Consider the following 26,120-nt stretch of genomic DNA (forward strand, 5'->3'; position numbering starts at 1 on the left):
CTTCCTTTAGTTTATTTGTGTTTCTTAATCTATTGGCAATAAGCACATACTTTTTGAGAAAAAAAGAAAAGTTATTTGGGGATGTATTAATTAGTTCTTGGTATTAAATGGCTCTGTAAAAGGAGCAGTTTCAAAGTAAACTACCCAGACTTGGGAGCTGACCTGTCATGCAGGCCTGTGGGACTGAACAAGCTGCTGATGGATTTGGACAAGAGGGAAGGACCGGGGTATAGATCCTGCTCCTTGCCCATCACCATTGCTGGGCCCAGTGTTGTCCCAAATGCAGAAGTGGGATAGAAGGTGTTCAGTCGATGAGCCCCTGACCTTCCCAGGTCATGGAACTGAACAAGAACCACCGGGGGAGGGGGGGGCGGGGGGGGACTCAGAACAGGGCTGCCTGTGGTACCCACACCAACTGGTAACTGTTTTTGCTCAAATATTCCTCATCTGCAACTCTTGGTCGCTGAGATTTCCCAATCTAGTCGGCATGGTCTTTCACGGAAGGATGTCTCATTACAAGGCTAACGTTGACATATCAGAATGAGCAGGAGGAAGTGGTTTGGGACCAGGAGGCCTGGGTTAACATTCTATTTCTGCTAGTTAACAACTGAATGACCTTGGACAAGTCAGTCAGCTTCATTGAGGTCATGCGATCACCTGTACAGCTTGAATAATAGTATCTACCTAGACTAAGACATCAAAACAATCAGGTACCTACATGCTCTAGTGAACTGTGAGGTGTCTCACAAAGGTAAAACAACAGTGATGACATTCGCTAGTCATACACAACAAAGGCAAGAGAACACTGGGTCTTTTCCTCCAGTAAACCAGCCATGGCTAATGGAGGATGGGAAACGTCCATGTTCTGCCTCATGCTCCACCCAAGGAGTGGGGAGACTGATTAATGCCTCCAAAAGGGAAGGCAACAAAGAGTACGAAACCGAAGGCAACGTGGAGGTGACCCAGCAGGTCTCTATGTCACTCAGGACTCTTGGTAACAGGCTGCAAATAACACTTGCCAGCTTGGGAAAACATTAGAAGACTGGCTAAAGCTCACTCTCACTTGATCCATAGGAGTCACCCTCTTAAGGATCCAGACAGCCCACAGGAGTGCTGCTGTCACTGCCATAAACAGATCCCATCATCTTTCCTCTCTGAACTGCCCACTCAAGACTCAAAGTTCCAGATAGGCTGTGTTGGGAGGTGTGTCTGTGCCCCATCAGGCCAATGCCTGCCTCCTACCAAAACGACAGACAGACAGGGCGTCATGGAAACAGAAATGACAGCAAAAGCCAAAACAAATGTGAGCGCTGGTCTGAACGCCACACTCAGATCACATGGAAATATCAGCCACATAGAACTCAGGCTTCCCCACAAACTGGGGTTCGCACCACCTCTCCCTCACCCCTCATAAGCACAAAAGAAGATAAGCTTGCCAGGCCAGAGCAGTTGGGAAGGTAGCAACCCCAGAGAGGGACAGCATCAATCCAGTAACCCTGGGAAATAACAGGGAACAGAGTCATCATGGCTGCAGGACTAGAAATGGGGCCCGTAATCAGTCACCTCTGTCTCTCCCTTCTCTGACTCCATGTCCAACTTAGTCACATATGTCTACCTGTCACACTTGGCACAGAAATTTCTGTCAGGGACAAAATCGTATACAACACAGAGTGCACGTGGTAGGAAATGCTAACACTAAAGCTAAGCTTTTTAAATGCCCTCTCTGTTATTTAAATGTTATTATTGCACTTTCACTTTATTCACAGTTTCAGGGCCTCTGTTTGTATTGAGAACTGCGAAAATGTGCACCGTATGACCATAGAGGGACTTCTGCTCTACTAGAATGAAGTACACATCATTGAGGCCTCCAAACCACCAATGAGCTTTTCGCCAGTTACCACCCTAAACCACAAATTCCTCAGCCAAACATTTCCTCATCAATCTCTATATATGATCACTTCAACACACACGCTTCCTCCGCTGAGCAGAAAAACTTAGGAAATAAATGCACAACTCGTGTCTCATTCTTTGTTCCCATTAGGAATTTTGGTTTAGAAAAGATTATAGTTGCTCTAAAAGAGATGCTTTATTTAAAAATATTATATATGCATGTATCACAATAATCTAAATGTGTAGTGGTGTACCAGTGTGGCGCAAATATTGAAAAAGGAAATTAACTAAACCTGAAATTCCTTTCCTATAGCAGTTAATTAGCACAAATTACAAACTGAATGACATTACTCTCTACACGTGGTGTGCCTCAGACCATCGCCACACTAATATGAATGATTTCTGAAATGTCTTCACCCATTGCTCATGTGTCAAACAAAATTTGGCTTCTAAAGATACGCGGTTCACAAATGAAACATTACTCTTCCTTTATTTACTTCAGTCAGTGGTTTTTACTCCTTAGGAAAAAAAGAAATAGACTCCATATAGAAAGCACTGTTATTACTGCGTCCATTACAATGGTAGGTCATGAAGCAAAAAACCATTGCAATTTTTCAATTGCTGACACTTCTAGGCCAATTTCTTATATAAGTCAAAAAATGAAAAAGTGACTGAAGCAGACACTATATGACCCTCAGAGAGAGAGAAAAAAAAAATCATGTTTCTAATAAAATGTAAACACCCACACTGGCCTAAGGAACTAAAAATAATCAGTTCCTCACATTTTTATAGTGCTCTGCAGTTTACAGTTTTTACAGTTTAGAAAGTGCTTTTACAAAAGCCATCAATCTCACAACCTCACTCACAACATCTCTTTGAAGTAGGTATCCAGTCTCTACTTTATGGATAACCATTTTGCACTCCAGTGAAAATGACTCTCTGACTAGATCAGTATTTGGTCTCCTGAAGCCATACAAGCCCTGGGTCTCCCTAACGGCTGTTGTGTTTCAGGTGATTGGGGGGAAATGGGTGGTTTGTTGGTGCGGTCTCTGAGGTAAGGGTGAGAGAACCCAGGAATTCCAGTGAAGGTCACTAGGGCTGGCTCAGCATCCATCAACGTGGGAAATTGGTTTTTACTTAAAATTTCCTTAGTCTATTGTAAAACAAAACAGCAGGCCAACAGCCACACACTGAAGGGGAAGGAAAACGGCTAGCTACCACAGGTGGTGAGCAATCACCGTGCACAATGTTTTTCTACTGGCGGAATTCCTTTGTTCTACAGCAAATGTTTATGAAGTGCCTATTGTGTACAGCACTGTGCCAGGATCTCTGCACTTAAGAAAATCTAGAAGAGAAATTAAGTCACATAGGTGAATGGGGAAAATACCACCTTACATTTTGTACTGGCTCTTCTCCTACACTGTACAAATTCTCCCATCCTTGAAAAAGAAAAAATACAAAAAAAAAGAAAATGAAAGCTCTTGTAGCCCACTCTCGCCCTCTTTTTATTGCCATTTCTCTCTTCTTATCTCGGCTAAACATTTTGAAAGGACCATCCATAACTGCTGTATCATCATCATCATCATTCATTCAAATTTTCTGGTAGCCCTGCAGTCTGACTTCCATCCCTGCCACCCCAACAAGACTGCCCTCCCCAAGCTCACCTGGGCCCACCGCTCTGCAAACCTGATGAACACTGTTCAGCATGGACCTAACTAACGGGCCAAGATGGAGTCCAATCAGGCCACGTAATTATGGGTAGCAGTGCAGCCTCACCCTATCAATAAAGGACCAAAAGGCTTTCATTCAGAAGCCACCGTTAAATGTTCATCAGAGGCTCCTATTAGGGTGTGGCAGTTTTAAAACATGTCGTCAAACTCTTTGGCACTCTTCTCATCAACAAGTAGAGTCTATCATCCCCACCCCTCACCACTGGCTCACCAACAAAGCCCAGCAGAAGGAATGTCAGGAGACTTCCAAGGTTGTCATGAAGACCACATCATAGCTTGCTATCTGGTTCTCTTGGGGTGATTGCTCTTGGAACCCAGCTACCGTGGTATGAGAAAGCCCAGGCAACCCATGGAGTGTCTTAAGTGAACAGAAATGTAGGCCCCCTAGCCCTCAGTTCCAGTTGAGTTCCCAGTCTACTACAGCTAGAGTCAACTCACCAGCCATGTGAGCAGCCATCTTGGAAGAGGATTCTCTTGCCCCTCCTCCCCCACCCTCCCATTCTTCTCAGCCCCCTCCCTCTAGTGAAACACTCCCCCTCCCCCGATGTACATGATGTGCAAACCTTCCATGCCAAGTTCTGACCAAATTACCTATTTGTGAATTCAATAAATGACTATTGTTGTTCTGAATCACTATGTTAGGGGAAGGTTTGCTATGCAGCAATAACTAATATACAGGACTATAGAAGACCTTGGCTTCTTGGTAAAAATTCTAAAAGAAATATTGTGAGAATTTTCTATGCATTAAGACCATCATATAAAATACAATACTATATTTTAAAGTCAACTGGAAAACTACTGGTACAAATTTACCAGAATCCGAATAAAACTGTGTTTCAAAAAAAAGATCAAAAGCAGTTATTTTCTAACAGATTGCCTAATATTGACTGGGTAATTTATACATGAATACTTTTGGAATCGATTTCTAAGTAACAGAAAATATAATTTTACATCTTTTCTTTCCAGATGGCAGCATTAAATGCATTTATAGCCAAGTAAAACTGTTTTTACATCTTTATTATCCAGATTATCTATATTGTTAGAAATTCATCATTTTTTCTGATCTAATCCAGTTCCCAGGACATAGATTTCTCCACTTTGGGTCTTAACTCACTATTTCTGCAAAGGAAACATAATAGAAGCTACTGCAAATGTGATATATAGAACTAGCTGACAGCAAATAGCTCACATTTCTCCTACCTCAGAATCTGGCTACAATTTACCAAAATGAAAAAATAGAAACCATATATAAAACAGCTTTTTCCTTTATAAGCAAAGCCCACTTGTAAAAAACTACATGAGCTATTCAAAGTCACATGATCATAGTAGAGCTCTTTAAAAATACATGGCTGGAGTTCACATTTGCAGTTTGTAGATGGAAAAATAAAGATACTCTGAATTAATAATTAATATATAATCGAAATCCAGTAGGGAAGGAGGTGGTGTGTTATGCACACTTTCTCACCCTTTTTTAATCCTTCAAGCCCCGGGTCTTCCTGTGGGCTATTTTGTTCAATGGATGACTTAGAAAATAGGTAGAATTTGTTGATGAGGTATTTGAGATCAGGGATGAGGAGAATTCATGACTCTGTGAAGGTCACTGGGGAAGGCTGCAACATCCATCAACATGGGAGACTGATTTTATTAAAGATATCCTTCCTTGGTTCATTGTGAAACAAAATGCCTGGCAACAGCCCACACACTGACGTAGAAGGAGAGATGTCTGATCATGGTGGTAAGTGCTGGCAGAGAAGGACCCAGCACAGAGTTCAGCTGGTCATGCAAAGCGTCCCTGCCTGAATGCCAAAAAGTGGGATTTCTCACTGCCTCAGACAACCCACCAGCCTCAGCCAGCAGGGGCATTTGTACCAAAAGGTAAAAATCCACTAACCAATCCACACAGGGTCCAGTTTTTTAAAAAATGTTACTCACCAATTCATTGTCACCAAAGAATAAAATTTAAGAGAGAAATTCACCAGAACTGGAAGACCAAACTACAAATTCCACAAGTGATCAATGGCCTGGCACACCAAGGATGGCAGCAATGGGTCCTGCAGAACCAAAGCCCTAATGATGGTCCAGGCCTGGAGGGGACACCAACAGCTGACCCAAGCAATGACCTGCATATATTAATAGTTCAATAAACAATTGTTTTCATTGTTACAAATAGCCAAACTGAGTCAGCTTACCTCCTCCCTTCTCTGCAATGCAGATAATATAATGTTCTACTTACAGTGTGTTCAATGTCTGTGATGATGACAGTGGAGATGTAATGATGATAATGGGAGGATTAAAATTGGCAATTTTTCTGTACAGAGTGACTGGAAGGGAGACAGAGACCGGAAGATGTTCTAATTTATGGCTGAAATTTGTATATACCTCAGAAAATTGTTACTTCTGTAGCCATCCAGTACATAAAGGCATGAAAGGAGCCTTTTTATATAGAATTTTTCCTTATTTTAATACTCATTGTCACGGAGTTGTTTATCACTCATTCAGAGAGTCTCAACCACTTAAAGGCAGGTTTATGGGAGCCCTTGTCAAAGTCCAGCTGCTGAGCCTTCACACGGGATAGGAATCTAACAAGAGTGCCTGCATCCTGAAAAGGTGCCACCTCTGCCAAATCTGGCTGAGCTTCCAGTGGACTGGAGAAGAACCACGGTCACCTGACACAAGAAGGGCTCTCAGGGACAAGCCTTGGAAAATCAGAGAAATCTGATGCTCCAGGTTCTTCAACCCTCCCTGAAACACTTGCTCTGCTGCTCCAGTAGAAATCCGTTAGGCTATGACCTCCCAGTGAGCCTCCCTCCAACCCTGCCCCAGCCTGTGCCTATGTGCTGTCGTATGTCTGTTACCAGTTTGACCCATTCCCTGCCTTTCCCCACTGCAAATTACCTTTCCAGGCTCCCCAGCAGTGGCTTTGTCTTCTCCATGGTTTCAGCTCCCCTCAGACAGGCCTTCCCTCCCTGGTCCTAGCTGTGTCTGGGAGCTTCTGTGGAGATCCGGCTCTTAGCCTCCAGTAACCACACTCCCTTTGCTCTTTTTTCCACCAGCCTCAGAGGTGGTAGTGGTTTCCTGCTATTGCTCATCTCTGGCTGACTTCATCGGCCCCTATTTGGCTTTCAGAGCTTCCAAAGACTTTCATAACTAAGTCCTTGCATTAAAGGGCTTCTATTTGATGGCATGGGCCATGACTAATGCAGTTTCCTCTCACATCTTCAGTCTTGATTGTGCTTTACCTGATGCTTGCCCAACTGACTCAGCTTCCTACCCAACACTTTCCTCAGTGCTGTCTTGTCTTATGGGGAGCCCCTGTTCATATCTAGGCCTTTAGTTCTCACTTCTCTATGATCAACCAGTTTTGACACCAGCCCATGCAACTGTGCCCTGACACCAACCCCAGCCCCGACCAACCAGCCTTGAAACCCACCTAACTCCAGCTCTATCGGGGACTAGACAGTCTCTATTGGCATTTGCCACCTGTCCTTCCTTGAACTTGGTAACACACACACTGAGGTTCTCAATACATATTTTTACATTGTAAACTTTTTCCTGGAGCAACCATACACCACTGATGAATAGGCAAAAGTAAATGTGTGATTTGAAATATCTAACTGCCCCAAAGTCACCTGATATTTTCACAATATTCCACTTTCTTTTGGCTAGAAAGATTCAACAGATGAAGAAATTAGAGTCAGAACACAGCATTCCAGAAAATGATGATGCTATCGGCAACTACACACATAAGTGCAGAATGTACAGTATTAATGACTGTCCATGCTTAATGCTTCAAGTTTTGCAGAGAGATCTGCCCCCATTTCAAGTCTTGCATTCCAACAACAAATCACTGAACTATCATTAATGACCAACCTTAGAAAGTTCAAGTCTCAATCAGTTTTTCAAAAAGATTATATATATATATATATATATATATATATATATATATATATATATATTTATTTATTTATATATATGAAAACAGAGACAATTGCATATAACACAGATCATGGTGTTGTTGGCTTGGAATCAGAACCAGGATTGGCAAATGCAGTGAGTGACTTTCCTGGACAGACAAGCACTATAGTTATACACGTTGCATACTGCACTACTACTACAGCTTTGGAACTAGTGTCCATGAGACCTTCTAGAATAGGAAAGGGTGCCAGTTACCTTACATGTTAAATAAACTGCTACAAGTGATGCACTACCTTAATATGTGTTTTTGAGCCCTTTTGTGATTACTCAGCTATTCTCAGTTTGCCCTTAAGCAAATGCAGGGGATTGTCTTAAGAAATATTACGTAAGTAAAAAGAAGAAAGACAAAAAAGAGGCACAGATTTACACGTTATTTTCTAAAACGATCCACTGCACAAATGCACGAGGTCCCCAAGAGTTTGTGCCACACCGTCTGTCCAGCAAAGATGGCACCCAGACGCACCATGTCTGCAAACAGCCAGCACCCCTCCTATTTGACAAGCCTGGGAAACCAGATGCTGAGGAGCCCTTGGGCTGACACAGGATTCCCATCTCACTTCATATTTGGGTGCCAAGAGTAGTATTTTAACATCCCCTAACATAGTGAACAATGATGATGTAAAGTCCTAATAAAATCTGTCTACAGAAACATCGATTCAGTGCACTTTCAAAGTACATTGTTACTATTTTCCTAAAACCACTGACTTAATTTCAAGTTTCTATATAATTGGAAATAGTTTAAATCATAATAACTTAATTTCAAAAATAAGAATTTGGACTTTTATTTTTTTTTTCCCACTCATGTTTCTGGATGATTTCATCCCTGAAAACTTACAAAAGGGAAAATTTTTCAATTAGGAAATTTTAGCATAGGGGTCTTGTCCTGGCTCCTTTCTTTGCTCTGCCACTGTTTAACTGTAAGATCATGTGTGTTTCATAATCTCTCTCCTGGCTTCATTTTCTTCCTTGTAAACAACGTGGTTGGCCTCCTCCAGGCCTAAACTATTCCGATTAAAATGACTATACAACTAATCTGAAAAGATATGTGCACACCTATATGTTCATTGCAGCATTATTTACACTAGCCAAGATATTGCTTGAAACGAAGTGTCAACAGATGAATGGATAGAGAATATGTGGTTTATATATACAGTGTAATGCCACTCAGTCCTAAAAAAAAGGTGAAATCCTGCCATTTGTGACAACATGGACCTTGAGGGTATTACGCTAAGTAAAATAAGTCAGACGGAAAAAGGCAAAGAGCATTTTAATTCACTCATATGTGGAATATAAAAAACAAAAACAAAAAGAACTCATAGTGGCAGACAACAGAGGGGAAGCCTAGTGGAGGGAGGGCGAAAGGGATAAAGAGAGTCAATTACGTGGTGACAGATGGAAACTAGACCTTTGGTGGTGAGCACGCTGGAGTGTAGACAGATGTCAAATTATAACGTTGCACACCTGAAACATATATTATAAACCAAAGTTACCTCAATAAAATATTTAAAAATAAAATGACTGTACAAATGGCTCCAGAATAATAACCTAAGAAGTGTAGGTTTTAATTGAAGGTAAATATGAAGCATAATGAAATAAAAACACTGGCCCTTAAATTTCTAAAATTATTTTGGAGGCTACGTTGCAGCTTGGGCAAAGGCTGTGAATATAAAAGAAACAACAATGTAAAGGCAAAGGAATATGTGTGCTTTATCAGGTTGGTGCAAAAGTAATTGAGTTTTTTTGCCATTATTTTTAACCTGTTAAACCGCAAATACTTTTGCACCAACCTAATAGAATAGCTTCCAAAAGTTACTAACATTTCACATGATGTAATGCACATGTCTTTTCTGTGTGCTTTTTTTTTTTTTTAATTTGTAAGCGAAAGCTTTTTCCTTCAGTACAGAAGATTTTGTAATATTTCTAAATGATCTAGCCCTACAGCATTTGAGGAAGAAAAAAAATCAAACATTACACTACATAAGCTTTCATCCTGTCACAAAGCCATTAGAGCTAATGAAAAACGATGGCATTGTTCAGTTTTATTTATAGTTTCTCCTTAATAAAATAAAAAGTGCACAGAAAAACATTCCGAATATAAATTTTTAAAGACTTAAGATCTGAGACCAGTAGCAAAAATACGTATGGCAGACATAGGCTTACAGCCGTTTTTGAAAAATGTGTACAAAGAATAGCTTATGGCTCCATTTGAGTTTTGCTTTTTTTCTGAGGCATCATGAATAATTAGCTATCCTGCAGTCCAGACTACTGTCATCAGGGATTTGGGGACCCAACAATGTGAAAAAGATTCTGTTTCCAACTTAAATTTTATACAATCTCTTCTAAACCCTACTAACTAACCCCCAGTATAACCTAGTGAAGCAAGACATTGTGCACCATATTATTTAAGTCACCTACCCTCAAACCAACCAACTATGCATTACCCTAAATTAGGTCTAGAAACAGAAAAGAGAAAAACAACATTTGTTTAGCACTTGCTACCCAGTGTTTCACAAATTTTATCCCATTTAATGAGACAAGTATGCCCAAACCATTTTACATTTTTTAATACCCACCCATCATAGTAATAACAACAACAGTAACCTTATTTAAAAAGCTCTTTGAGCAAGAATCAGCAAATTTTACTAGTAAAAGACCAAAGAGTAAATATTTTAGGGTTTGTGGGCCAAGAGGCAAAATTGTGGTTGTTACCATGTTTCCCTGAAAATCAGACCGGGTCTTATACCATATTTCTCTGAAAATAAGACCAGGTCTTATATTAATTTTTGCTCCAAAAGATGCATTTGGGCACATTTTCAGGGGATGTCTTATTTTTTTCATGTACAACAATCTATATTTATTCAAATACAGTTATGTTGTCTTCTTCTGGAAAATAGTCATAATGTACTAAATGCGTCCGTCTGACTGACGATCTTAACTGGGGCTTATTTTCAGGGTAGGTCTTATTTTGGGGGAAACATGGTATGTAGTACTTATGAAACAAGAGAGCACACAAATTTCCTCAAATTTGTTATTGACAAAATTCAAAAGGTAGTAATAACTGACCTACTGATAAGGAAGAACAGAATTCTTTGGGGAGGGATAACATTTCACTTAATTGAGGTTTAGAGTTAGTTCCCTACCGTCAGATCGACTGTAAATATTCATTGGCAGAAACTATTCCTAGCTCGTGGGCAGTGCAAAAAGAGGAAACCGGCCAGCTTTGCCTATAGTTGGCCAACCCTGCTTTACACATTACAAAATGTTTTCACTAATCATTCATCCAACTAATAACATTCATTATATTTCCTCAGTTATTCTTTCAAAAAAATATTTGAAGAGTATGTACCACATGCCAGGTGCTTCACTAGACCAGGGGGATACAGAAATGGGCAAGTTGGGTGCCTGCACCAGGAATACAAGAATGACTTAAAAACAGGCCTGCCCTCCAAGGGCTTACTGTGTACTTGGAAGAGAGTATGCTGATGCCATGGGAAAGAGAGCTCTGAGTCAGGTGGGGACAGGGCAGTACGAGGAGGAAGTGGCCACCTCCATCTGACAGAGATGGTGGTTAAGAGCGCATGGCCTAGAATCAGAATGCCTCTTTCAGATCCCAGGGCACTGCGTGCTATCTGTGTGACTCTCGGTAAGACATTTAACCTCTCTGTGCCTCCATTTCCCAACTGTAAAATGAGAGTGATGACAATAATGGTGACTACCCCACCGGTACCACAAGAGGGTTGTTGTAAGGACTCAGCAAGTTCACATAGAGCATTTAGAACAGTGACTGATATGTGGAAAGCACATGCAATAGTTAGCTGCTCTCATTATGACAGAAAGGGCTGTGACGGAGCTAAATCTTAAATGAATAGTGGGAATTTCCCAGGAAGACAAGGTGGAAAGAGAGCCTTCCCGGTGGAAACTAGTACAGGCAAATGAATACAAGCATGAAAAACAACCCGGAGTGGCCTGGTGCAGCTCGAAAGTGAAGGGTTGAGAGACAGGAGATGAAGATGGTGAGAACAAATCGCACAGGGCTTGTGTGTGCCATTCACAGGAATTGGTCCTTGGTCACACAAACAAGGGGACGCCCGAGTTTTAAGCAGCTGAGAGCATCAGCATGGTACAATCTAGCAGCAGAGTGGAGGACAGCCAGGAGAAGGCAAAGATGGGGACAAAAAGACTAGATAAGGGGCCACAAGGAGAGCTGATCACAGAAAAAGAAAAATGGTGAAGATACAGAGGAGGTGAGGACTTAAGAGCCCTGGGGAAGCAGTTTCACCGTCATAGTGACCCTTAGCTACAGGTCACAGGGAAAGAAACGAGGAGGAGTCAGGAATGACACCCAGATCTCTGGCCTTGGTAAATGATGAATGGTGGGACTGATCTCCATCATGGGAATTCAGGCAGAGATGTAGTAATGAACCTGGAAGGGCTTTAGACAGAACAGTGAGCCAGATTAGCATTGGGGGACATCTGGCGATATTCCCTACAAGATAACTAGGCACAAAATGGCAGGGCTGGACAGAAGTAGAACAGAAGGAACAGCAAGATTAACCATCAGGAAAATCTAGAGATGGGACCAAGTGCACCTGGGGTGGGGATGAGCATCAGAGAGTGAGTGGCACCTGCATTCCGGGACTGGAGCGCCAGCAAGCACGACACTGGGCCCAGCTGCTGCAAGGCTGTCACCGGGGCGGAGTGGAGCAGGAGGTGATGAGCTTACTTTGGGACACATTGACTTTAAGGAGCTCAGAAGCAGTTGAAAGGAGGAGTCTGCAGTTCAGAAAAGGAGGTCTTGAAATACAGATTCCAGGGTCATCAGAGATTATGTGGTGGGTAATTTGCCCCCCTGGAGAAAGGAAGAAGGATTAGAGGAAGGGGAGAAACCATATACTGAGAGAACGATCTAAAGGGGAAGGAAAACCAAAAAGAAATGGTGTCCCAAGAACCAAGGAGGAAGGTCAGGAATGGAATGATAAACACTGACGAATGCTGCAAAAAGGAAGATGGAGACCAAGGGCATCTCTAGATTTGGCCGTTAGAAAGCGAGAGCATCAGAGACGTTTTCAGGGAAACTTAAACTTTAGGGGGTGAAGAGTAAATGGGAAGTTTACAAGGTGGCAGCAAAATGTAAGCTGTTGGAATCCCACTTCTGGGTATGAAAACACTATCTCGAAGAGCTATCTGTACCACCTGTTCACTACAGCATTATTCACAAGAGCCAAGACACAGAAACAACCTAAGTGCCATCAGTGGATGAATTCATAAAAAAAACCTGTGATATATATACAACATAATATTATTCCACCATAAAAAAAGAATAAAATCCTGCAATTTGCAACACCATGGGTAGACCTTGAGGATATTATGCTAAGTGGTCACTTACGTGCAGAATATAAAAAAGCTGAATTCATAGAAACAGAAAGTAGAATGGTGGTTGCTAAGGGGGTGGGGGAAATGGGGAGACATTGCTCAAAGGGTACAAACTCCCAGCTAAAGGGTGAATAAGTTCTGGGGACCTAATGTACATCATGGTGACTATGGTTAACTGGTGACTACGGGTATAATATTTTAATATTATATACTTCAAGAGAGTAGATCTTAAATGTTATAACCACACACAAAAATGGTAATTACGTGAGGGGATGGCGGTGTTAGCTAACCTTACTATGGTAACCAATTCGCAATATATACATGTATTAAATCATCACATCGTGCCCCTTAAACTTCCATGTGTTGTATGCCTACAATATCTCAATGAAACTGGAAAAAAATCCAGCCTGTTGAGGGGGTGACAGGGGCAGAGAGAGATTGTTGCAAATGACCAGTCCTGTGAGGCGTCCACTGCTATGCCTTTTTTACAGGTAAAGAAAATAAGAAATTTACCTGTGGTCCCTCAACTAGAAAATGGGAAAGCTAGAATTCAGTTCCACGATGTCTGTTCTTTGTACCAGATGAATGCTCTTTGTACCATAACACTTTGGAAATACCATGTTTTGGGTTAGGATGTGAGAGGAAACCTACAGCTAGGAACAATGGGAATATTAACAAAAATGCACATGTATTAATGCTTTTAGCTTTTCCAGGGCAATAAAATTAATACTTGAGTAAGCACATAGCATAGGGTGTTAGCTCATCAATATCCCTACAACCCTTCCAGACAAACATTTATATTGTACAGAAAATGAAACTGAGGCTCACAGGCTAAGTAATTTGCCCAAGGAGGCACAAGAATTAAGCAGAGGAGCAGTGATTCAAAAATAACTTAATCTGGAGGCACTGCTGATATGACTCTAAAACTTAAGTAGGTACCTCACACCTATTAGGATGTCTACTATAAAAAACAAACAAACAAACAGAAAATAACAAGTGTTGGCAAGGTTGCTGGTGGGGATGTAAAATTGTGCAGCTACTATGGAAAATAGTATGGTTGGGCCTCAAAAATTGAAAATAGAATTACTACATGATCCAGCAATTCTACTTCTGGGTAGAAACCCCCATAAATTGAAAGCAGGATCTCGAAGAAATATTTGTACACCATGCTCATAGCAGTATTTGTCATAGCTAACACATGGAAGCAACCCAAGTGTCCTAAACAGATGAACACATAAACAAAATGTCTATCCATACAACGAAATATCATTCAGCCTTAGAAAGGGAGGGAATTCTGATGCATTCTACAATGTGGATGAATCTTGAAAACATGCGAAGTGAAATAAGCCAGTCACAAATGGACAAATACTGTAAGAGTCCACTAATACAAGGTATCTAAAGTAGAAACTCATAGAGCCAGAGTAGAAAGGTGGATACCAGGGATTGGGGGTAGAAGAATGAGGAGTTATTGTTGAATGGGTACAGAGTTTCAGTTTTGCAAGATGAAGAGTTCTGGAGATGGATGGTGGTAATAGTGACACAATATGAACTATACATTTAAAAATAGTCAAGATGGTAAATTTTATGTTATGTGTATTTCACTACAATTAAACCAAAACCTCAGTGGGTATTATTTCTCATTTTAAAATGAGATACAAGGCACAAAGAGGGTAAGTTGTTTTTTAAATTACATAAATCGTTTACTGCAGATCAGAGCCTGTAACCTACCTCCTACTTCCGGGTATGTAATATTACATAGCACACATTTGTCTGCTTCCAACTTTGACTCTGACTTGGGGTTAAGCAAATCATTATAACTTGTTGCCCAGTTGTGTTCTTTATGTATAAACCTTGCCTGATAATCTTTCTTATGAACAGAATCAAGCTAATTTCCTCCTTTTTTCTACATTTCATGATGATATCTATAGTGGTTTTTTTTATATTACTGTCAAGGTTGACCTGTCTATGGATGGAAATATGACAGACAGAATACGGACCATACAACAAAGCCTTTCTCATCATTAGTCAGAAAGCACCTACTATGTGACCCACAAAGTCTGTCTTTAGGTATAAACTAAGACCCCCCCCCCCAACCTTACCTACACTGACAATTAATTGAGATCAAAACATCCTATGTTCCCATCTCTTTCTGTAATTGTCTTTTTTTCTTGACTAAACTTCTTAAGGGCAAAAACTTAACATATGCTAAAAAATTTTAATGACTGAACTACCAGAAGCTGTCAATCTGGAGAAGGCAATCAATGGCTAACTTAGAAACAGACAAAATTCTTGAAGCCTTTGAGGTAGCTTTCCTGACATGAGGTCCCACTGTGGCAGAGACCACTTGCTGCCCATACAATATCCATCCTTCCCTTTTTCCGTAGTAACAGAACATCTGTATTTTTGAGGGGGGCAAAATGCCTGGGAAAAGTTACTTTTCCCAACATCCCTTAAAGGGAGAGATGGACAATAGATATTAGTAGAAGTCCTTCGGTGGAGTTTCTAGGAAGGAATTTTAAAGGAAGCTTATTCATCAACTCGCAGGTACCCTTTTCACTTCCTACCCTTCATTCTTCTTCCTTCAATGACACAGACATGATGGCTGGAGCTGTGACAGCCATAATAAGCCCAGGAAGGAAGGAGACCAAGCAAGGGAATCTCAGTTACCCTGACATCCTGAAGACACTAAAGCAGTGTCAGCAACTATCTACCTCCAGTCTTCCTGTTATGTTAAGGAAATAAATCCTCGGGAGTTCAAGACCATGTAGTGGAATGAGGCGGGAGAAGGGGGACAAAATCTGTTACTCTCAGCCAAACACAAATTCTAAAGGGGTATACTTAGGATACTGAAAAGATCCTGCATTGCTCTGAAGTAAGACACTTAATTTGTTATAAATAAATGTCACTGGATGATGATGACGACGACGTTAACCTGAAAGAAACACATCCGAGGTGGCAGGCACTGAGCACAGAAATATTAAGTAATTTACCCAAGACCTCATGGCTAATAAGTGGTGAGACTGGGCTTTGAATCCAGTCAGTCTGGCTCCAGAATCCATGCTTTTAACTACACAACAATAATATCAAACACACAGACTAATATACACTGCAAAACTAATCTCCACAGATACACTAATCTGTAAAAAGTTTTACTGATTCATTAAAGAAAATTCTTATTACACATCATCCCTAAATTGCTCCTCTATTTGAGAAATTATTTCTTGTAGGTCTGGCAGAATATTTGGCGGGTTTCCTAGCTGCCGTACATGTTACCTTAAATACTGCGTGGACCATTAACATAGTCTCCTGACAGACGTCTTCCCTTACTGCCATCCACCACGGCAACATTCATCTCCCGAAAATGGAGCTTTGACCACATCACAGCCTTTCACAAATGTCTTCAGTGGATCTCTGTTGCCTGAACAAAATCCAGTCTTTAGCCTACATCTGCTCCAGCCCCTTTCCCACTTTCCAACCACGCCCCTTCACACTCCAAACTCTCCAGCCAAACTAAACCACTGATGTGCCCTGTATTCACCTGGGATTTTCCATCTCAGACCTGGGCACATACTGCTCAGTCCACCTGGTTGCACAATCTGTCCCGCCCATCTCCCTGCTCCCTGTGTCCTCACCAGACCTTGCCCTCAAGACCCAAGTCAAATGCCTCCCCTGGCTCATTAGTGACTCCTTCTGGACAGGGCTGAGTTGCCATGGATCTGGTGCAGAGGAGAAGCTCTGGGTTTCAGAGTCTCCCCAAGAGGGTGTTATCCAGCTACGCAGCATCCCCCACCTAGACTAGGGCCAAGGACAGGATCCCACGCCTCAACTTACCTTCCTCAGCTCCCTCCCTCTCCTGGTATGCTTTCACCTCCCTCCATGTTTTATCTGATCAAAATCAATGCCATGGACTGTCTTCAAGCTAAAAATAGTTCACAAAAGGGAAACTGTTAGAAAGCAGAAGAAAGGAGGCCACAGAAAAACTCTTATCAGTGCCCAGGGGTCCAGCCAACATCGGGCCTTTCTGGACCATTGACCAAAATCATCCAACTCAGGGAAACCCAGAAGGTAGCCCACTCAAGGGAGTGACCTCATAAGAAGGGGGCTACTTGTCCTAAGACCCACCGGTAACCGGAGGACGGACTACTACCCACTACATAAAATCTTGTGTAGGGAAACAGTTTAACCAAATACAAAGAATCCTTTTGTGGCTTGGGAGTCTCACTGATTGATGCAAAGTTATCAGATTCATTTACTTAAAACAACATATTTTAAACCAACTCGTGCACAATAATCAAACCTAGAGATCTTAGATATGACTAATTTCAGTTCTCCTCAAGATAAATGACAGCTAACGGTGTTATCTAGGAAACTGCCCATTCACGGTATGACTAAGATTTGCTTTTCTTCCCTCATCTCACAAGCCACTCTCTGGATCCTCCATACAGTGTGGATGTCTGACCATTCCATTTTCCTAGCTATCGGCTAGCTACTGATTATTTTGACTTGCTTTTTTATCTTTTATTTGATTATTCTGATTTGCTTTTATAGCCCCCAGTAAGCCTAACACACTACACTGCACATGAGAGAGTTTTGTTTTTAAGTTTTGACTGAAGGAAAGAACGAGAATGCTCTCAATTAGCCACATTTAATGGTTAATTGGGCAATTCAGTTGGACAGTCTCACTCTCTTCTCTCTTTTCACCTCCTTGACCCCTGGAAAAACAAGGCAATAAGTGAATGGGCTGCCAAAGAGGAGATAAGAAAAGTAATAGGGCATTTGAGTCATACACTCTTCTGGACCCTTGTTAATTGGAGGTTAGATGGATTTTTCCCAAAGCACCACTAATACTGTTTTTTGTTTGTTTTAGTTTAAAAATAGATTTCTAAATGCTCTCCATCTTACCCCACCCCCAATCATACACAGCCCTTATAACGTAAACCACAGCGTAGAGGAGAGTTTATACCCCTCTTTCTTTGTCTGTCAGTGAACCCACAAACCCCTCCCCAATTTAATATGTAATTCATTTAATCAGGATAATTCTGTTACTGGCTCTGAAGGGATTTCACAAAAGAGCAAAGAGTCTTTGTCCCTGTGGTGTGTGAGCCAAAGTCCAGCTCAGCCCATATCTGTGTTGTGGGGAACAGAATTTCCTCAACATCCTCAAAGGAAACGTTATTTCCTAAAAGGAAAACTGCCGTGGAAGCTGATAGTCACCGCTGGGAGCAGTCAGGCGCAGTCATGCTGGCCATCAAGAACGTGAAAAACACAAGCACTGAAATCAGACACAGGAATATACTGAATCGGTTTTAAAGGAATACCTATTCCTAGCCTGAAGTCCACAAAATACCCAGAAGAACCTCGTTTTAGCCTCCAACCACGAGGGAAGAAGAGGGATAATTTTCATGGAGAAAGAATAAATAGGGATAATAAATGTCTGTGGTGGCAGCATCTCGGGGCATCTGGAGGTCAGGGTCTGCCCCCCACCGCACAGGCTTTGTGTGGTTGGTCCTCACTTCCCTCTGCATCTTATCTGAGTGGAATCAACACCATTGACAGTACTCAAGTTAAAAATACTTCACAAGGAAATTTGGAACTTTAAGGATGTGTGAGAAAAATGCGGGAGGGGGGCCCTGCGGAAGCTCTTACCAGCACTGAGGGGTAACAGGAGGCTTGCCTCTCTGATCTACTGACTGAAAGCAGCCAAGCCAGGAAAATCCAGAAGGTAGTTGCTCAAGAAAAAGTAGCATGAAGTTAAACAGGATTTGAGAACACCAACAGTGTGGGTGGAAATACTGGTACCAAAACCAGGAAATCCTCTGATGGCTGACAGATCAAGGAGTTCTACATCCAAAAGTATAATTGAGCATCACTGATTACAACGTTTAAATCTCAACTAATAGCTCTGTGAACTAAGAGACCCAATAAGACAACTGTCACCAACCTACTTGCTCTAAAGCTGCCTAATTTAGATTAAGGACACACATGTGGGATAGGTTAGCAGCCAGAAGAATGACACCTCTACAAGCCTCGGTACCGTGTTTCCCCAAAAATAAGACCGGGTCTTATGTTAAGTTGTGCTCCAAAAGACACATTAGGGCTTATGTTCAGGGGATGTCATCCTGAAAAATCATGCTACCATGTTTCCCCGAAACTAAGACCTAACCAGAAAATAAGCCCTACTGTATTTCCCCGAAAATAAGACCTAGCCAAACCATCATCTCTCATGTGTCTTTTGGAGCAAAAATTAATATAAGACCTGGTCTTATTTTAATATAATGTAAGACCGGGTATAATATAATGTAATATAACATAATACTGGTATATTAATTTTTGCTCCAAAAGACACATTAGAGCTGATGGTCTGGCTAGGTCTTATTTTCAGGGAAACACAGTAGGGCTTATTTTCCGGTTAGGTCTTATTTTCGGGGAAACATGGTAATACAGTATGAAAGATGGGGACAGTTTATATTTAAAGAGTCATTAATCAAAAATGGGGAGTCAGGGATAAGTTCATGCTGGTGTAGGCGACCTCTGTAATTGATCACCTGTCAGAACACTTCTAAGAGCAAAGGCGTTCACTGTTAATAATTGTGCTGGGACAGCAGATACAACCTGGGACTGTCCCAGGCAAACCAAGGTGTAAAGTCAACCTGCTCAGGGGCCACATACAAATATAATCAATAATGTTAGACTAATGTTTAATTAACAAGCTTTTTAAAATCCACCCTTAAAATTATATTAAATATAAACAACAAAAATACACGATAGCTCCACGCTGAGAAAAGACAAGGAGCTAAGCAGAATCAGAGACAAGGGCAGGTACTAAGGAAGGGGAAGAAGATAGAATCAGAGGGAAGGTCAAAGTAACAGATCACATTGTCCTGTTTTATTTCTTATGTTTTAATGGTTGAACCATGCAATATTTCCCACATGCAAAGGAACATATATAGTGCATGCATATAAGTTATGAAGTATACTGGTAAATTCAGCACCCACAAGCCCACCACCCATCTCAGACACAGAGCAGCACCAATCCCATCACAGCCCACACAAAGCCAGTTCAAGGCGATGTACTTTAATCTCTATTAGTCAGGCACTTTGAAACTGATCCATCGGTTAACAACTACTCCAGATTTTTGGATCTTTTCCTGAAACTCATGCTCTCCCATGACTAGGGTATTCCCGGCCATACACTGAGGAGGGGAGGCTTCCTTCTCAAGCCGACCAAGTGAAATAAAGCCAAGTAACTCAGCTCTTCACCTAAACAACCTGCTGCTCAGCGTTCACAGCGAGTTAGGGAGGTCACATTCACAAGGTGTGCATGAACCATTACATTAAAGGAACCCAGCGAAGACAGTGTGGAACGCAAAGAGAAGTGCCGCGTGAGATGGAAGAGGTGAGAATGACTTCCTCCTCCTTGCCTCTCTCCACCTTTTCTCCATTTCCACTCACTATCCTACCCACGCCCTGTGAGTTTTTAAACCAAGAGAGCACAGAAGCCCAGCGGTCGAGAGCGTAGCCGTCAGCACTGAGTAGAGGGGCTACAAGTGTCCCCAGTCCTGAAGAAGTCTAACACCCTCTCTCATCCCTCTCACGGTGTCCAAAAATGGGTGTACATTCCCATTCCATCACTTTCCACCTATGTTCTCTTGGACACATTAATTGCCCTTAGCCTGTTTCATCACGTGTGTGTGATCATACCTATCCCACAGGAGAAGCTCATCTCAGGTAAAGTATATGAATGTTCCCTAAAGCTTATTATTATTGTGTACGTGTTTGTCTCTGTATTTTTGTTTTTACTATTACTATTCATTAGGAGATCCTGAGGGCAAGGTCAGGAAACAGGGCCAGGGCTAGATTCAAGGACATGTTGCCCTACATTCTGGTGAAACACTTACAAAGAGAAAGGTACAGCTTTTCAGGAAAGAAGTTAACTCTTCCTTAGGTGTTTGAAAAGGGACTTAAATTTATGCTCAGTGGCCCTTCAATGCATTTTGATATTAAAATTCATTCTTATTTAATAAACATTTTATATATATGTATCAGGCCACGCACCATGTTGGGCACCAGGAATGCAGTGATTAAACAAGAAAGCAAGGTCCTGCCCTCAAGGGGCTTATATTCCAGTGTGGAGAGGAGAGACAATAGGCAAGTGAACAAATTAACAGACAATTTTAGATGACTCTAGTGCTCAGAAGGAAATAAAGAGGATACAGTGCTTCAGTCTGGTGAGGGGTGGGAGGACTCTTTTAGCTATGCTGGCCAAGGACGGCTCATCTGAAGAGGTACAATTTGAACTAGAGGACAGAGTGATTCTGGTAAAAGGACAAGCAAGTGCTCCTGGGCCTGGGAAGTTCATGGCAAGTTGAAGAGCACAGAAGAAGGCCAGGATGGCTGAATGCTTTCAAGCAGTGCTTCTCAATTTGGGGAGCAGTACAATACCCAGGACAGCTCAGGAGCCACTGATGCGTGAGTCTGTCCCCACTGCCCCAGAGATTCCAATGCAATTGTCTGGGTGTGGCCTGGCCTTGGGGAGTTCTCCAAGCTCCCCAGGTGTCTCGTAGGTACTGCCCAAGGTGAGAATCACCACAGGTAATACTATATGTAGGCTCAGGGCAGAGCCCTGAGACACCCGGAGATTGAGGCCTTCCTCTTTTAAAGGCTGCTTCAAAACTTTTGCTCCAGTCAGCAACTATACCCAACATGGAGTGAAGGCCAGGTGAGAGGGCGCGTCCACAGTAGGTGAAAATGAATAATGACTTGTTTTCACCTCACAGCCTGGAAGGAGGCAAGACACTATGTGTGAAATAGTTACTCCTCCGAGGCTAGATTGTTCCTCCTTAAGGAATGCTTCTAGGAAACCTGCAACTACATTAGCTTAATCCATATTCCTGATTACCTGTGACTTCTCATTTAAAGTGTTAAAAAAAAAATACCGAAAAAGAAAGCGTAAATTAATTGTTGTCTGTCGTTCCACAAAATGCAAAATTAAAAACTAACACAGCCTGACTATGTATGAGGAGTGAATAGGGTTTGTAACCTGTACGTCAAGAAATAATGACCAGTTGAGAGTTGGTTGGGCAAGGTTGTGGCAGCTTTCTAGTTGATTTTATGGCATATATCATAAAGCAGTAAAATCATCTGTAAAAAGGATGGTTCCTGTAAAAGAAGTAGATCATTTTAACGATTCTATGCTTTGGGACAAGAAGCACACCAAATTCACCATCGTGGTTTCCTCTGGGGAGGGAGGAAGGAGAACAGAGTGCATTTATCAGAAATATTTTCTTTCTTTCATTTAAAAAAAATCAGAAGCAAACATGGCACAATATTAATATTTATTAATTCTAGGGGGTGACCCATGAGTATTTGTTGTATTATTCTCTGTACTTTTCTGTATGGGAGGGGGGAGACAGAAAGAAGAGGGAACATGTTTGAAGTGCAAAGATTCTTCATTTAACACTTCTTGAATAATGTGTTAAATTGGGCTGAAACCCTATAATTATTTCTTACCATTACTGTTTGCCAGTTTTGGAGGCAATGCTCCTGAATTCATCATTAGCATTTGTGCTTCTGTTATATTTATACATGAGGGCTAAGGAGAGTGCTATTAAATACCTCATAGATTGTCTATTTCACATTCTCCCTTTTTATTCAACTAAATCACTGCCTTAAGCTTCTCTCTGACGTGATTCCTAAAAATACTACAGAAAGAAGGATTAATAAGACAGTCTCCCTTTTCTCCAAGGAAGACCGACTCTGTGGTTTACGGCTCCACCAGAACCCTGCCGCTGTCTTACAGCCTAAAATGTCCTCTTTTCCTCCCATCTTCCAGCACACTATCCCATCTCTTTTAAGAAATCTTGCCTGGTTATTCTCCATCCACTCTGATAACTCCTTTATCTCTGAATTCCCAAATAATGGTTTGTGCTGGTTTGTGAGATCCTAAGCTACGTCATGCGGAAGTATCTCTAGACCCTGTGAAAGTATAGAGAGAAGTTGGATGATTTCTGCTCTCAGGAGGGTGAGCCACAGTGAACAAATGGGAATAATGAGCCACATAAGAGACACAATTATGTGGGGAGCATGAAAGAGAGAGCAGCAGTTCATGAAAGACTTCAGCTAGGAGGTAACATTTCAATGGGCCTTAGATGCATTTCAATGGGCCTTAGATGCTGAATTGGATTTTCCCAGAAAAAAAAATGTGTAAAGAAGGACCAAAACTTAGTAGACATATGAGTTGAATTGTGCACCCCTCCACCACCAAAAGATATGTTGAAGCCCTATCCCCCAGTACCTGAGAATGTGACCTTATTTGGAATTAGCGTTGTTGCGGATGTTATTAGTTAAAATCAGGTCATATTGGAGTATGCCCTTCTACTGTGTTTCCCCGAAAATAAGACCTAACCGGAAAATAAGCCCTAGCATGATTTTTCAGAATGACATCCCCTGAACATAAGCCCTAATGTGTCTTTTGGAGCAAAAATTAATATAAGACCCGGTCTTATTTTCTGGGAAACATGGTAAGGAGACAACCATGTGACGACAGACACACAGAGAGAACACCAGGGGAAAACAGGAAGAGATGGGAGGGCTGCAGGTCTAAACCAAGGAACACCAGGGATGTGGGCGAACCACAGGAGGCTAAGAGGTAAGGCAGGATTCTCCCCCTACAGGTTTGAGCGGGAGGATGGCCCTGTCCACACCTTGATTTTGAACGTCTAGCTTCCAGAACTGAGACAATAAATTTGTTTTTTTAAGCCACCCAGTGCATGGTACTTTGTAATGGCTGCCCTAAAAAACTAACACAGCAGGGGATCTGAAGAAAGGGAAAAAGCAAGGTGTGGTAAAAGGGAATCACAGAACATATTCAGGAAAATTCCTCCCTCCAACTTGTAGAAAACTTGTGTCGTAGGGCACCTCACTTTACTTAGAATGAGCTTCCTTTCAACATCTTCCTCTCAGTATCCAGAGGACTCTCTTGCTTCATCTCCCTTCCTTTTAGCCTGTCTTTAAAAAAAAAAAAAAAAAAAAAAAAGAGGGGTATCTCCTTTCAAAGGCTAACTCGGCCACATCTAAACTTTATCCAATTACTTCTACTCATTGCAATATCTAATAATTTTACACTTTTGTTGCCTGTTGGGTAGTCCACAGATGCTTCCTGCAATTCCACTTCCTCCCCTCCAATTCCCCACCTGTGGTCTTCTCATCTTTTCCTTTTTTTTTTTTTTTTGAGATTTTATTGGAGAAGGGGAACAGGACTTCACTGGGGAACAGTGTGTACTTCCAGGACTTTTTTCGAAGTCAAGTTGTGTCCTTCCAAGCTTAGTTGTGGAGGGTGCCGTTCAGCTTCAAGTTGTTGTTCTTTCAGTCTTAGTTGTGGAGGGCGCAGCTCAGATCCAGGTCCAGTTGCCGTTGCTAGTTGCAGGGGGCACAGCCCACCATCCCTTGCGGGAGTCAAGGAATCGAACTGGCAAGCTTGTGGTTGAGAGCCCACTGGCCCATTTGGAAATCGAACCAGCAGCCTTCGGAGTTAGGAGCATGGAGCTCTAACCACCTGAGCCACCGGGCCAGCCCCTCATCTTTTCCTTTTAAAAGCAGCCTATGTTAGATTCTTCTACTTTTTCACTACCTGTTTGCGACTTGACCCTTTGTTAAGATGACCTCTCCTGACCCTCTATTGAAACTATTCTGGAAAGGTGCTGATTACACCACCTGGTCACTGACTCTTACAGACACTTTCATTTCGTTCTCCACAAGTTCTCTGCATTGCTTAACACTAACATCAAGTAGTTTCTCCCTACTTGAAAGGCTCTCTTATTCTGGCCCTTGGAGGAATAAACTCCCCTAGTTCTCCACTCACCAACCTGACTGCTCTGCTTCTGTTTCCTTTATTGGCTCAAGATATCGTAGGTGCTCCTTTCCTATGTTACCACTGCACTTTGTATATTCTTCCGTTACAGCAATTATTCTCAGTATTTGCCCTAGGGTTTACAATAGACATTTTCAATTAATCAGGGCTTACCTCTGAATAATATACCACTCCAAGGTCCTCCATAGTGAAAGGACCTTACTATGGTATGTTCCTAACTCCTCACTCTCATTATTTGTGCTATTGTTGTCATATCTTTTAAATGGTAGGTTAGAATGTACAACATTGCAACAATTTTTGCTTTGGACAATGTTTTCTTTTAGAGCAATCGAAAATAGGAAAATCTGAATTTTATTTTATCCTCATTTATTGCATTTCCAGTGCTCTTCATTTCTTTGTACAGATCCAAGATTCTAACTGGTATCCGTATCCTTATGCCTTATGTCCTTTCTTTAACATTTCTGGGAGAGTATGTATGCTGGCAATAAATTTCCATAGTTTTCGTTTGTTTCAGAAAACCTTTCTCTTTCATTTTTGAAATACATTTTCATTAAGCATAGAATTCTGGGTTGACAGCTCTTTTAGCACTTTAAAAATGTCACTCCATTGTATTCTATCTTGTATAGTTTCTGAGGAGGGGTCTGCTATAAGTCTTATTCTTATTTCTCTGCAATGTGCCTTTTTTTCCTCTGTCTGCCTTTAAGATTTTCTCTTTTTCTTTTGTTTGTAACTATTTGAATGTGACATGCCTAGGTGTGTTTGAATGTGACATGTCTGGGTGTGTTTTGTTTAGTTGTATTTATCCCGTCTGGCATTCTCTGAGCTTCTTGGATCTGTGATTCAGTGTCATTAATTTTAGGAATTTCGCAGCCATTATTTCTTCAAATTTTTTTTTATTCCCCATTCTCGCTCTCACATCTACTTATGGCATTCCAGTATATGTTTGTCTGATGTTATCCAATAGCTCTTGGATGTTCTTTTTTTTCTTGTTTTGTTTAGTTCTTGTTGTTTTTACTTTTTTTTCTTTGTGTTTCAGTTTGGATAATTTCTATTGACCCATCTGATTTTGTACATTGCCCACCTTTTCTATTAGAGCCTTTAGCCTATTTAATCATAGTTATTTTAAACTCCCTGTCAGATACTTCCAACATCTGTGACATACCTGAATCTGGTTCTAAAGATTGCTCTGTCTCCTGGGGTGTTTTTTTTCCCTTGCCTTTTCATGTGCCTAGTAATTTTTTATTGAAAGTTGGACATCTTGTGTAGAAGAGTAGAATGAGGCC

At 41.5% G+C, this 26,120-nt stretch overlaps 1 protein-coding gene across 7 annotated transcripts in view; it reads right to left on the bottom strand.

Annotated features, from left to right (window-relative positions):
• CSGALNACT1 (chondroitin sulfate N-acetylgalactosaminyltransferase 1) overlaps nt 1-26,120 on the bottom strand; it is a 298,778-nt gene that overhangs the window by 235,346 nt on the left and 37,312 nt on the right. For 2 of the 7 annotated variants that reach the window (XM_074329585.1, XM_074329582.1), the window contains exon 1: nt 16,242-16,386. The exons of 4 other annotated variants lie outside the window; for them this stretch is intronic. The gene's annotated coding sequence lies outside the window, so the exon portion shown is untranslated. Of the gene's footprint in view, nt 1-16,241; nt 16,396-26,120 lie in introns of those variants that run through there. One more of the 7 variants, XM_019742120.2, reaches the window with a different exon arrangement.

The sequence above is a fragment of the Rhinolophus sinicus genome, linkage group LG04, assembly GCF_036562045.2.
Source record: "Rhinolophus sinicus isolate RSC01 linkage group LG04, ASM3656204v1, whole genome shotgun sequence".
NCBI classification, from domain to species: domain Eukaryota; kingdom Metazoa; phylum Chordata; class Mammalia; order Chiroptera; family Rhinolophidae; genus Rhinolophus; species Rhinolophus sinicus.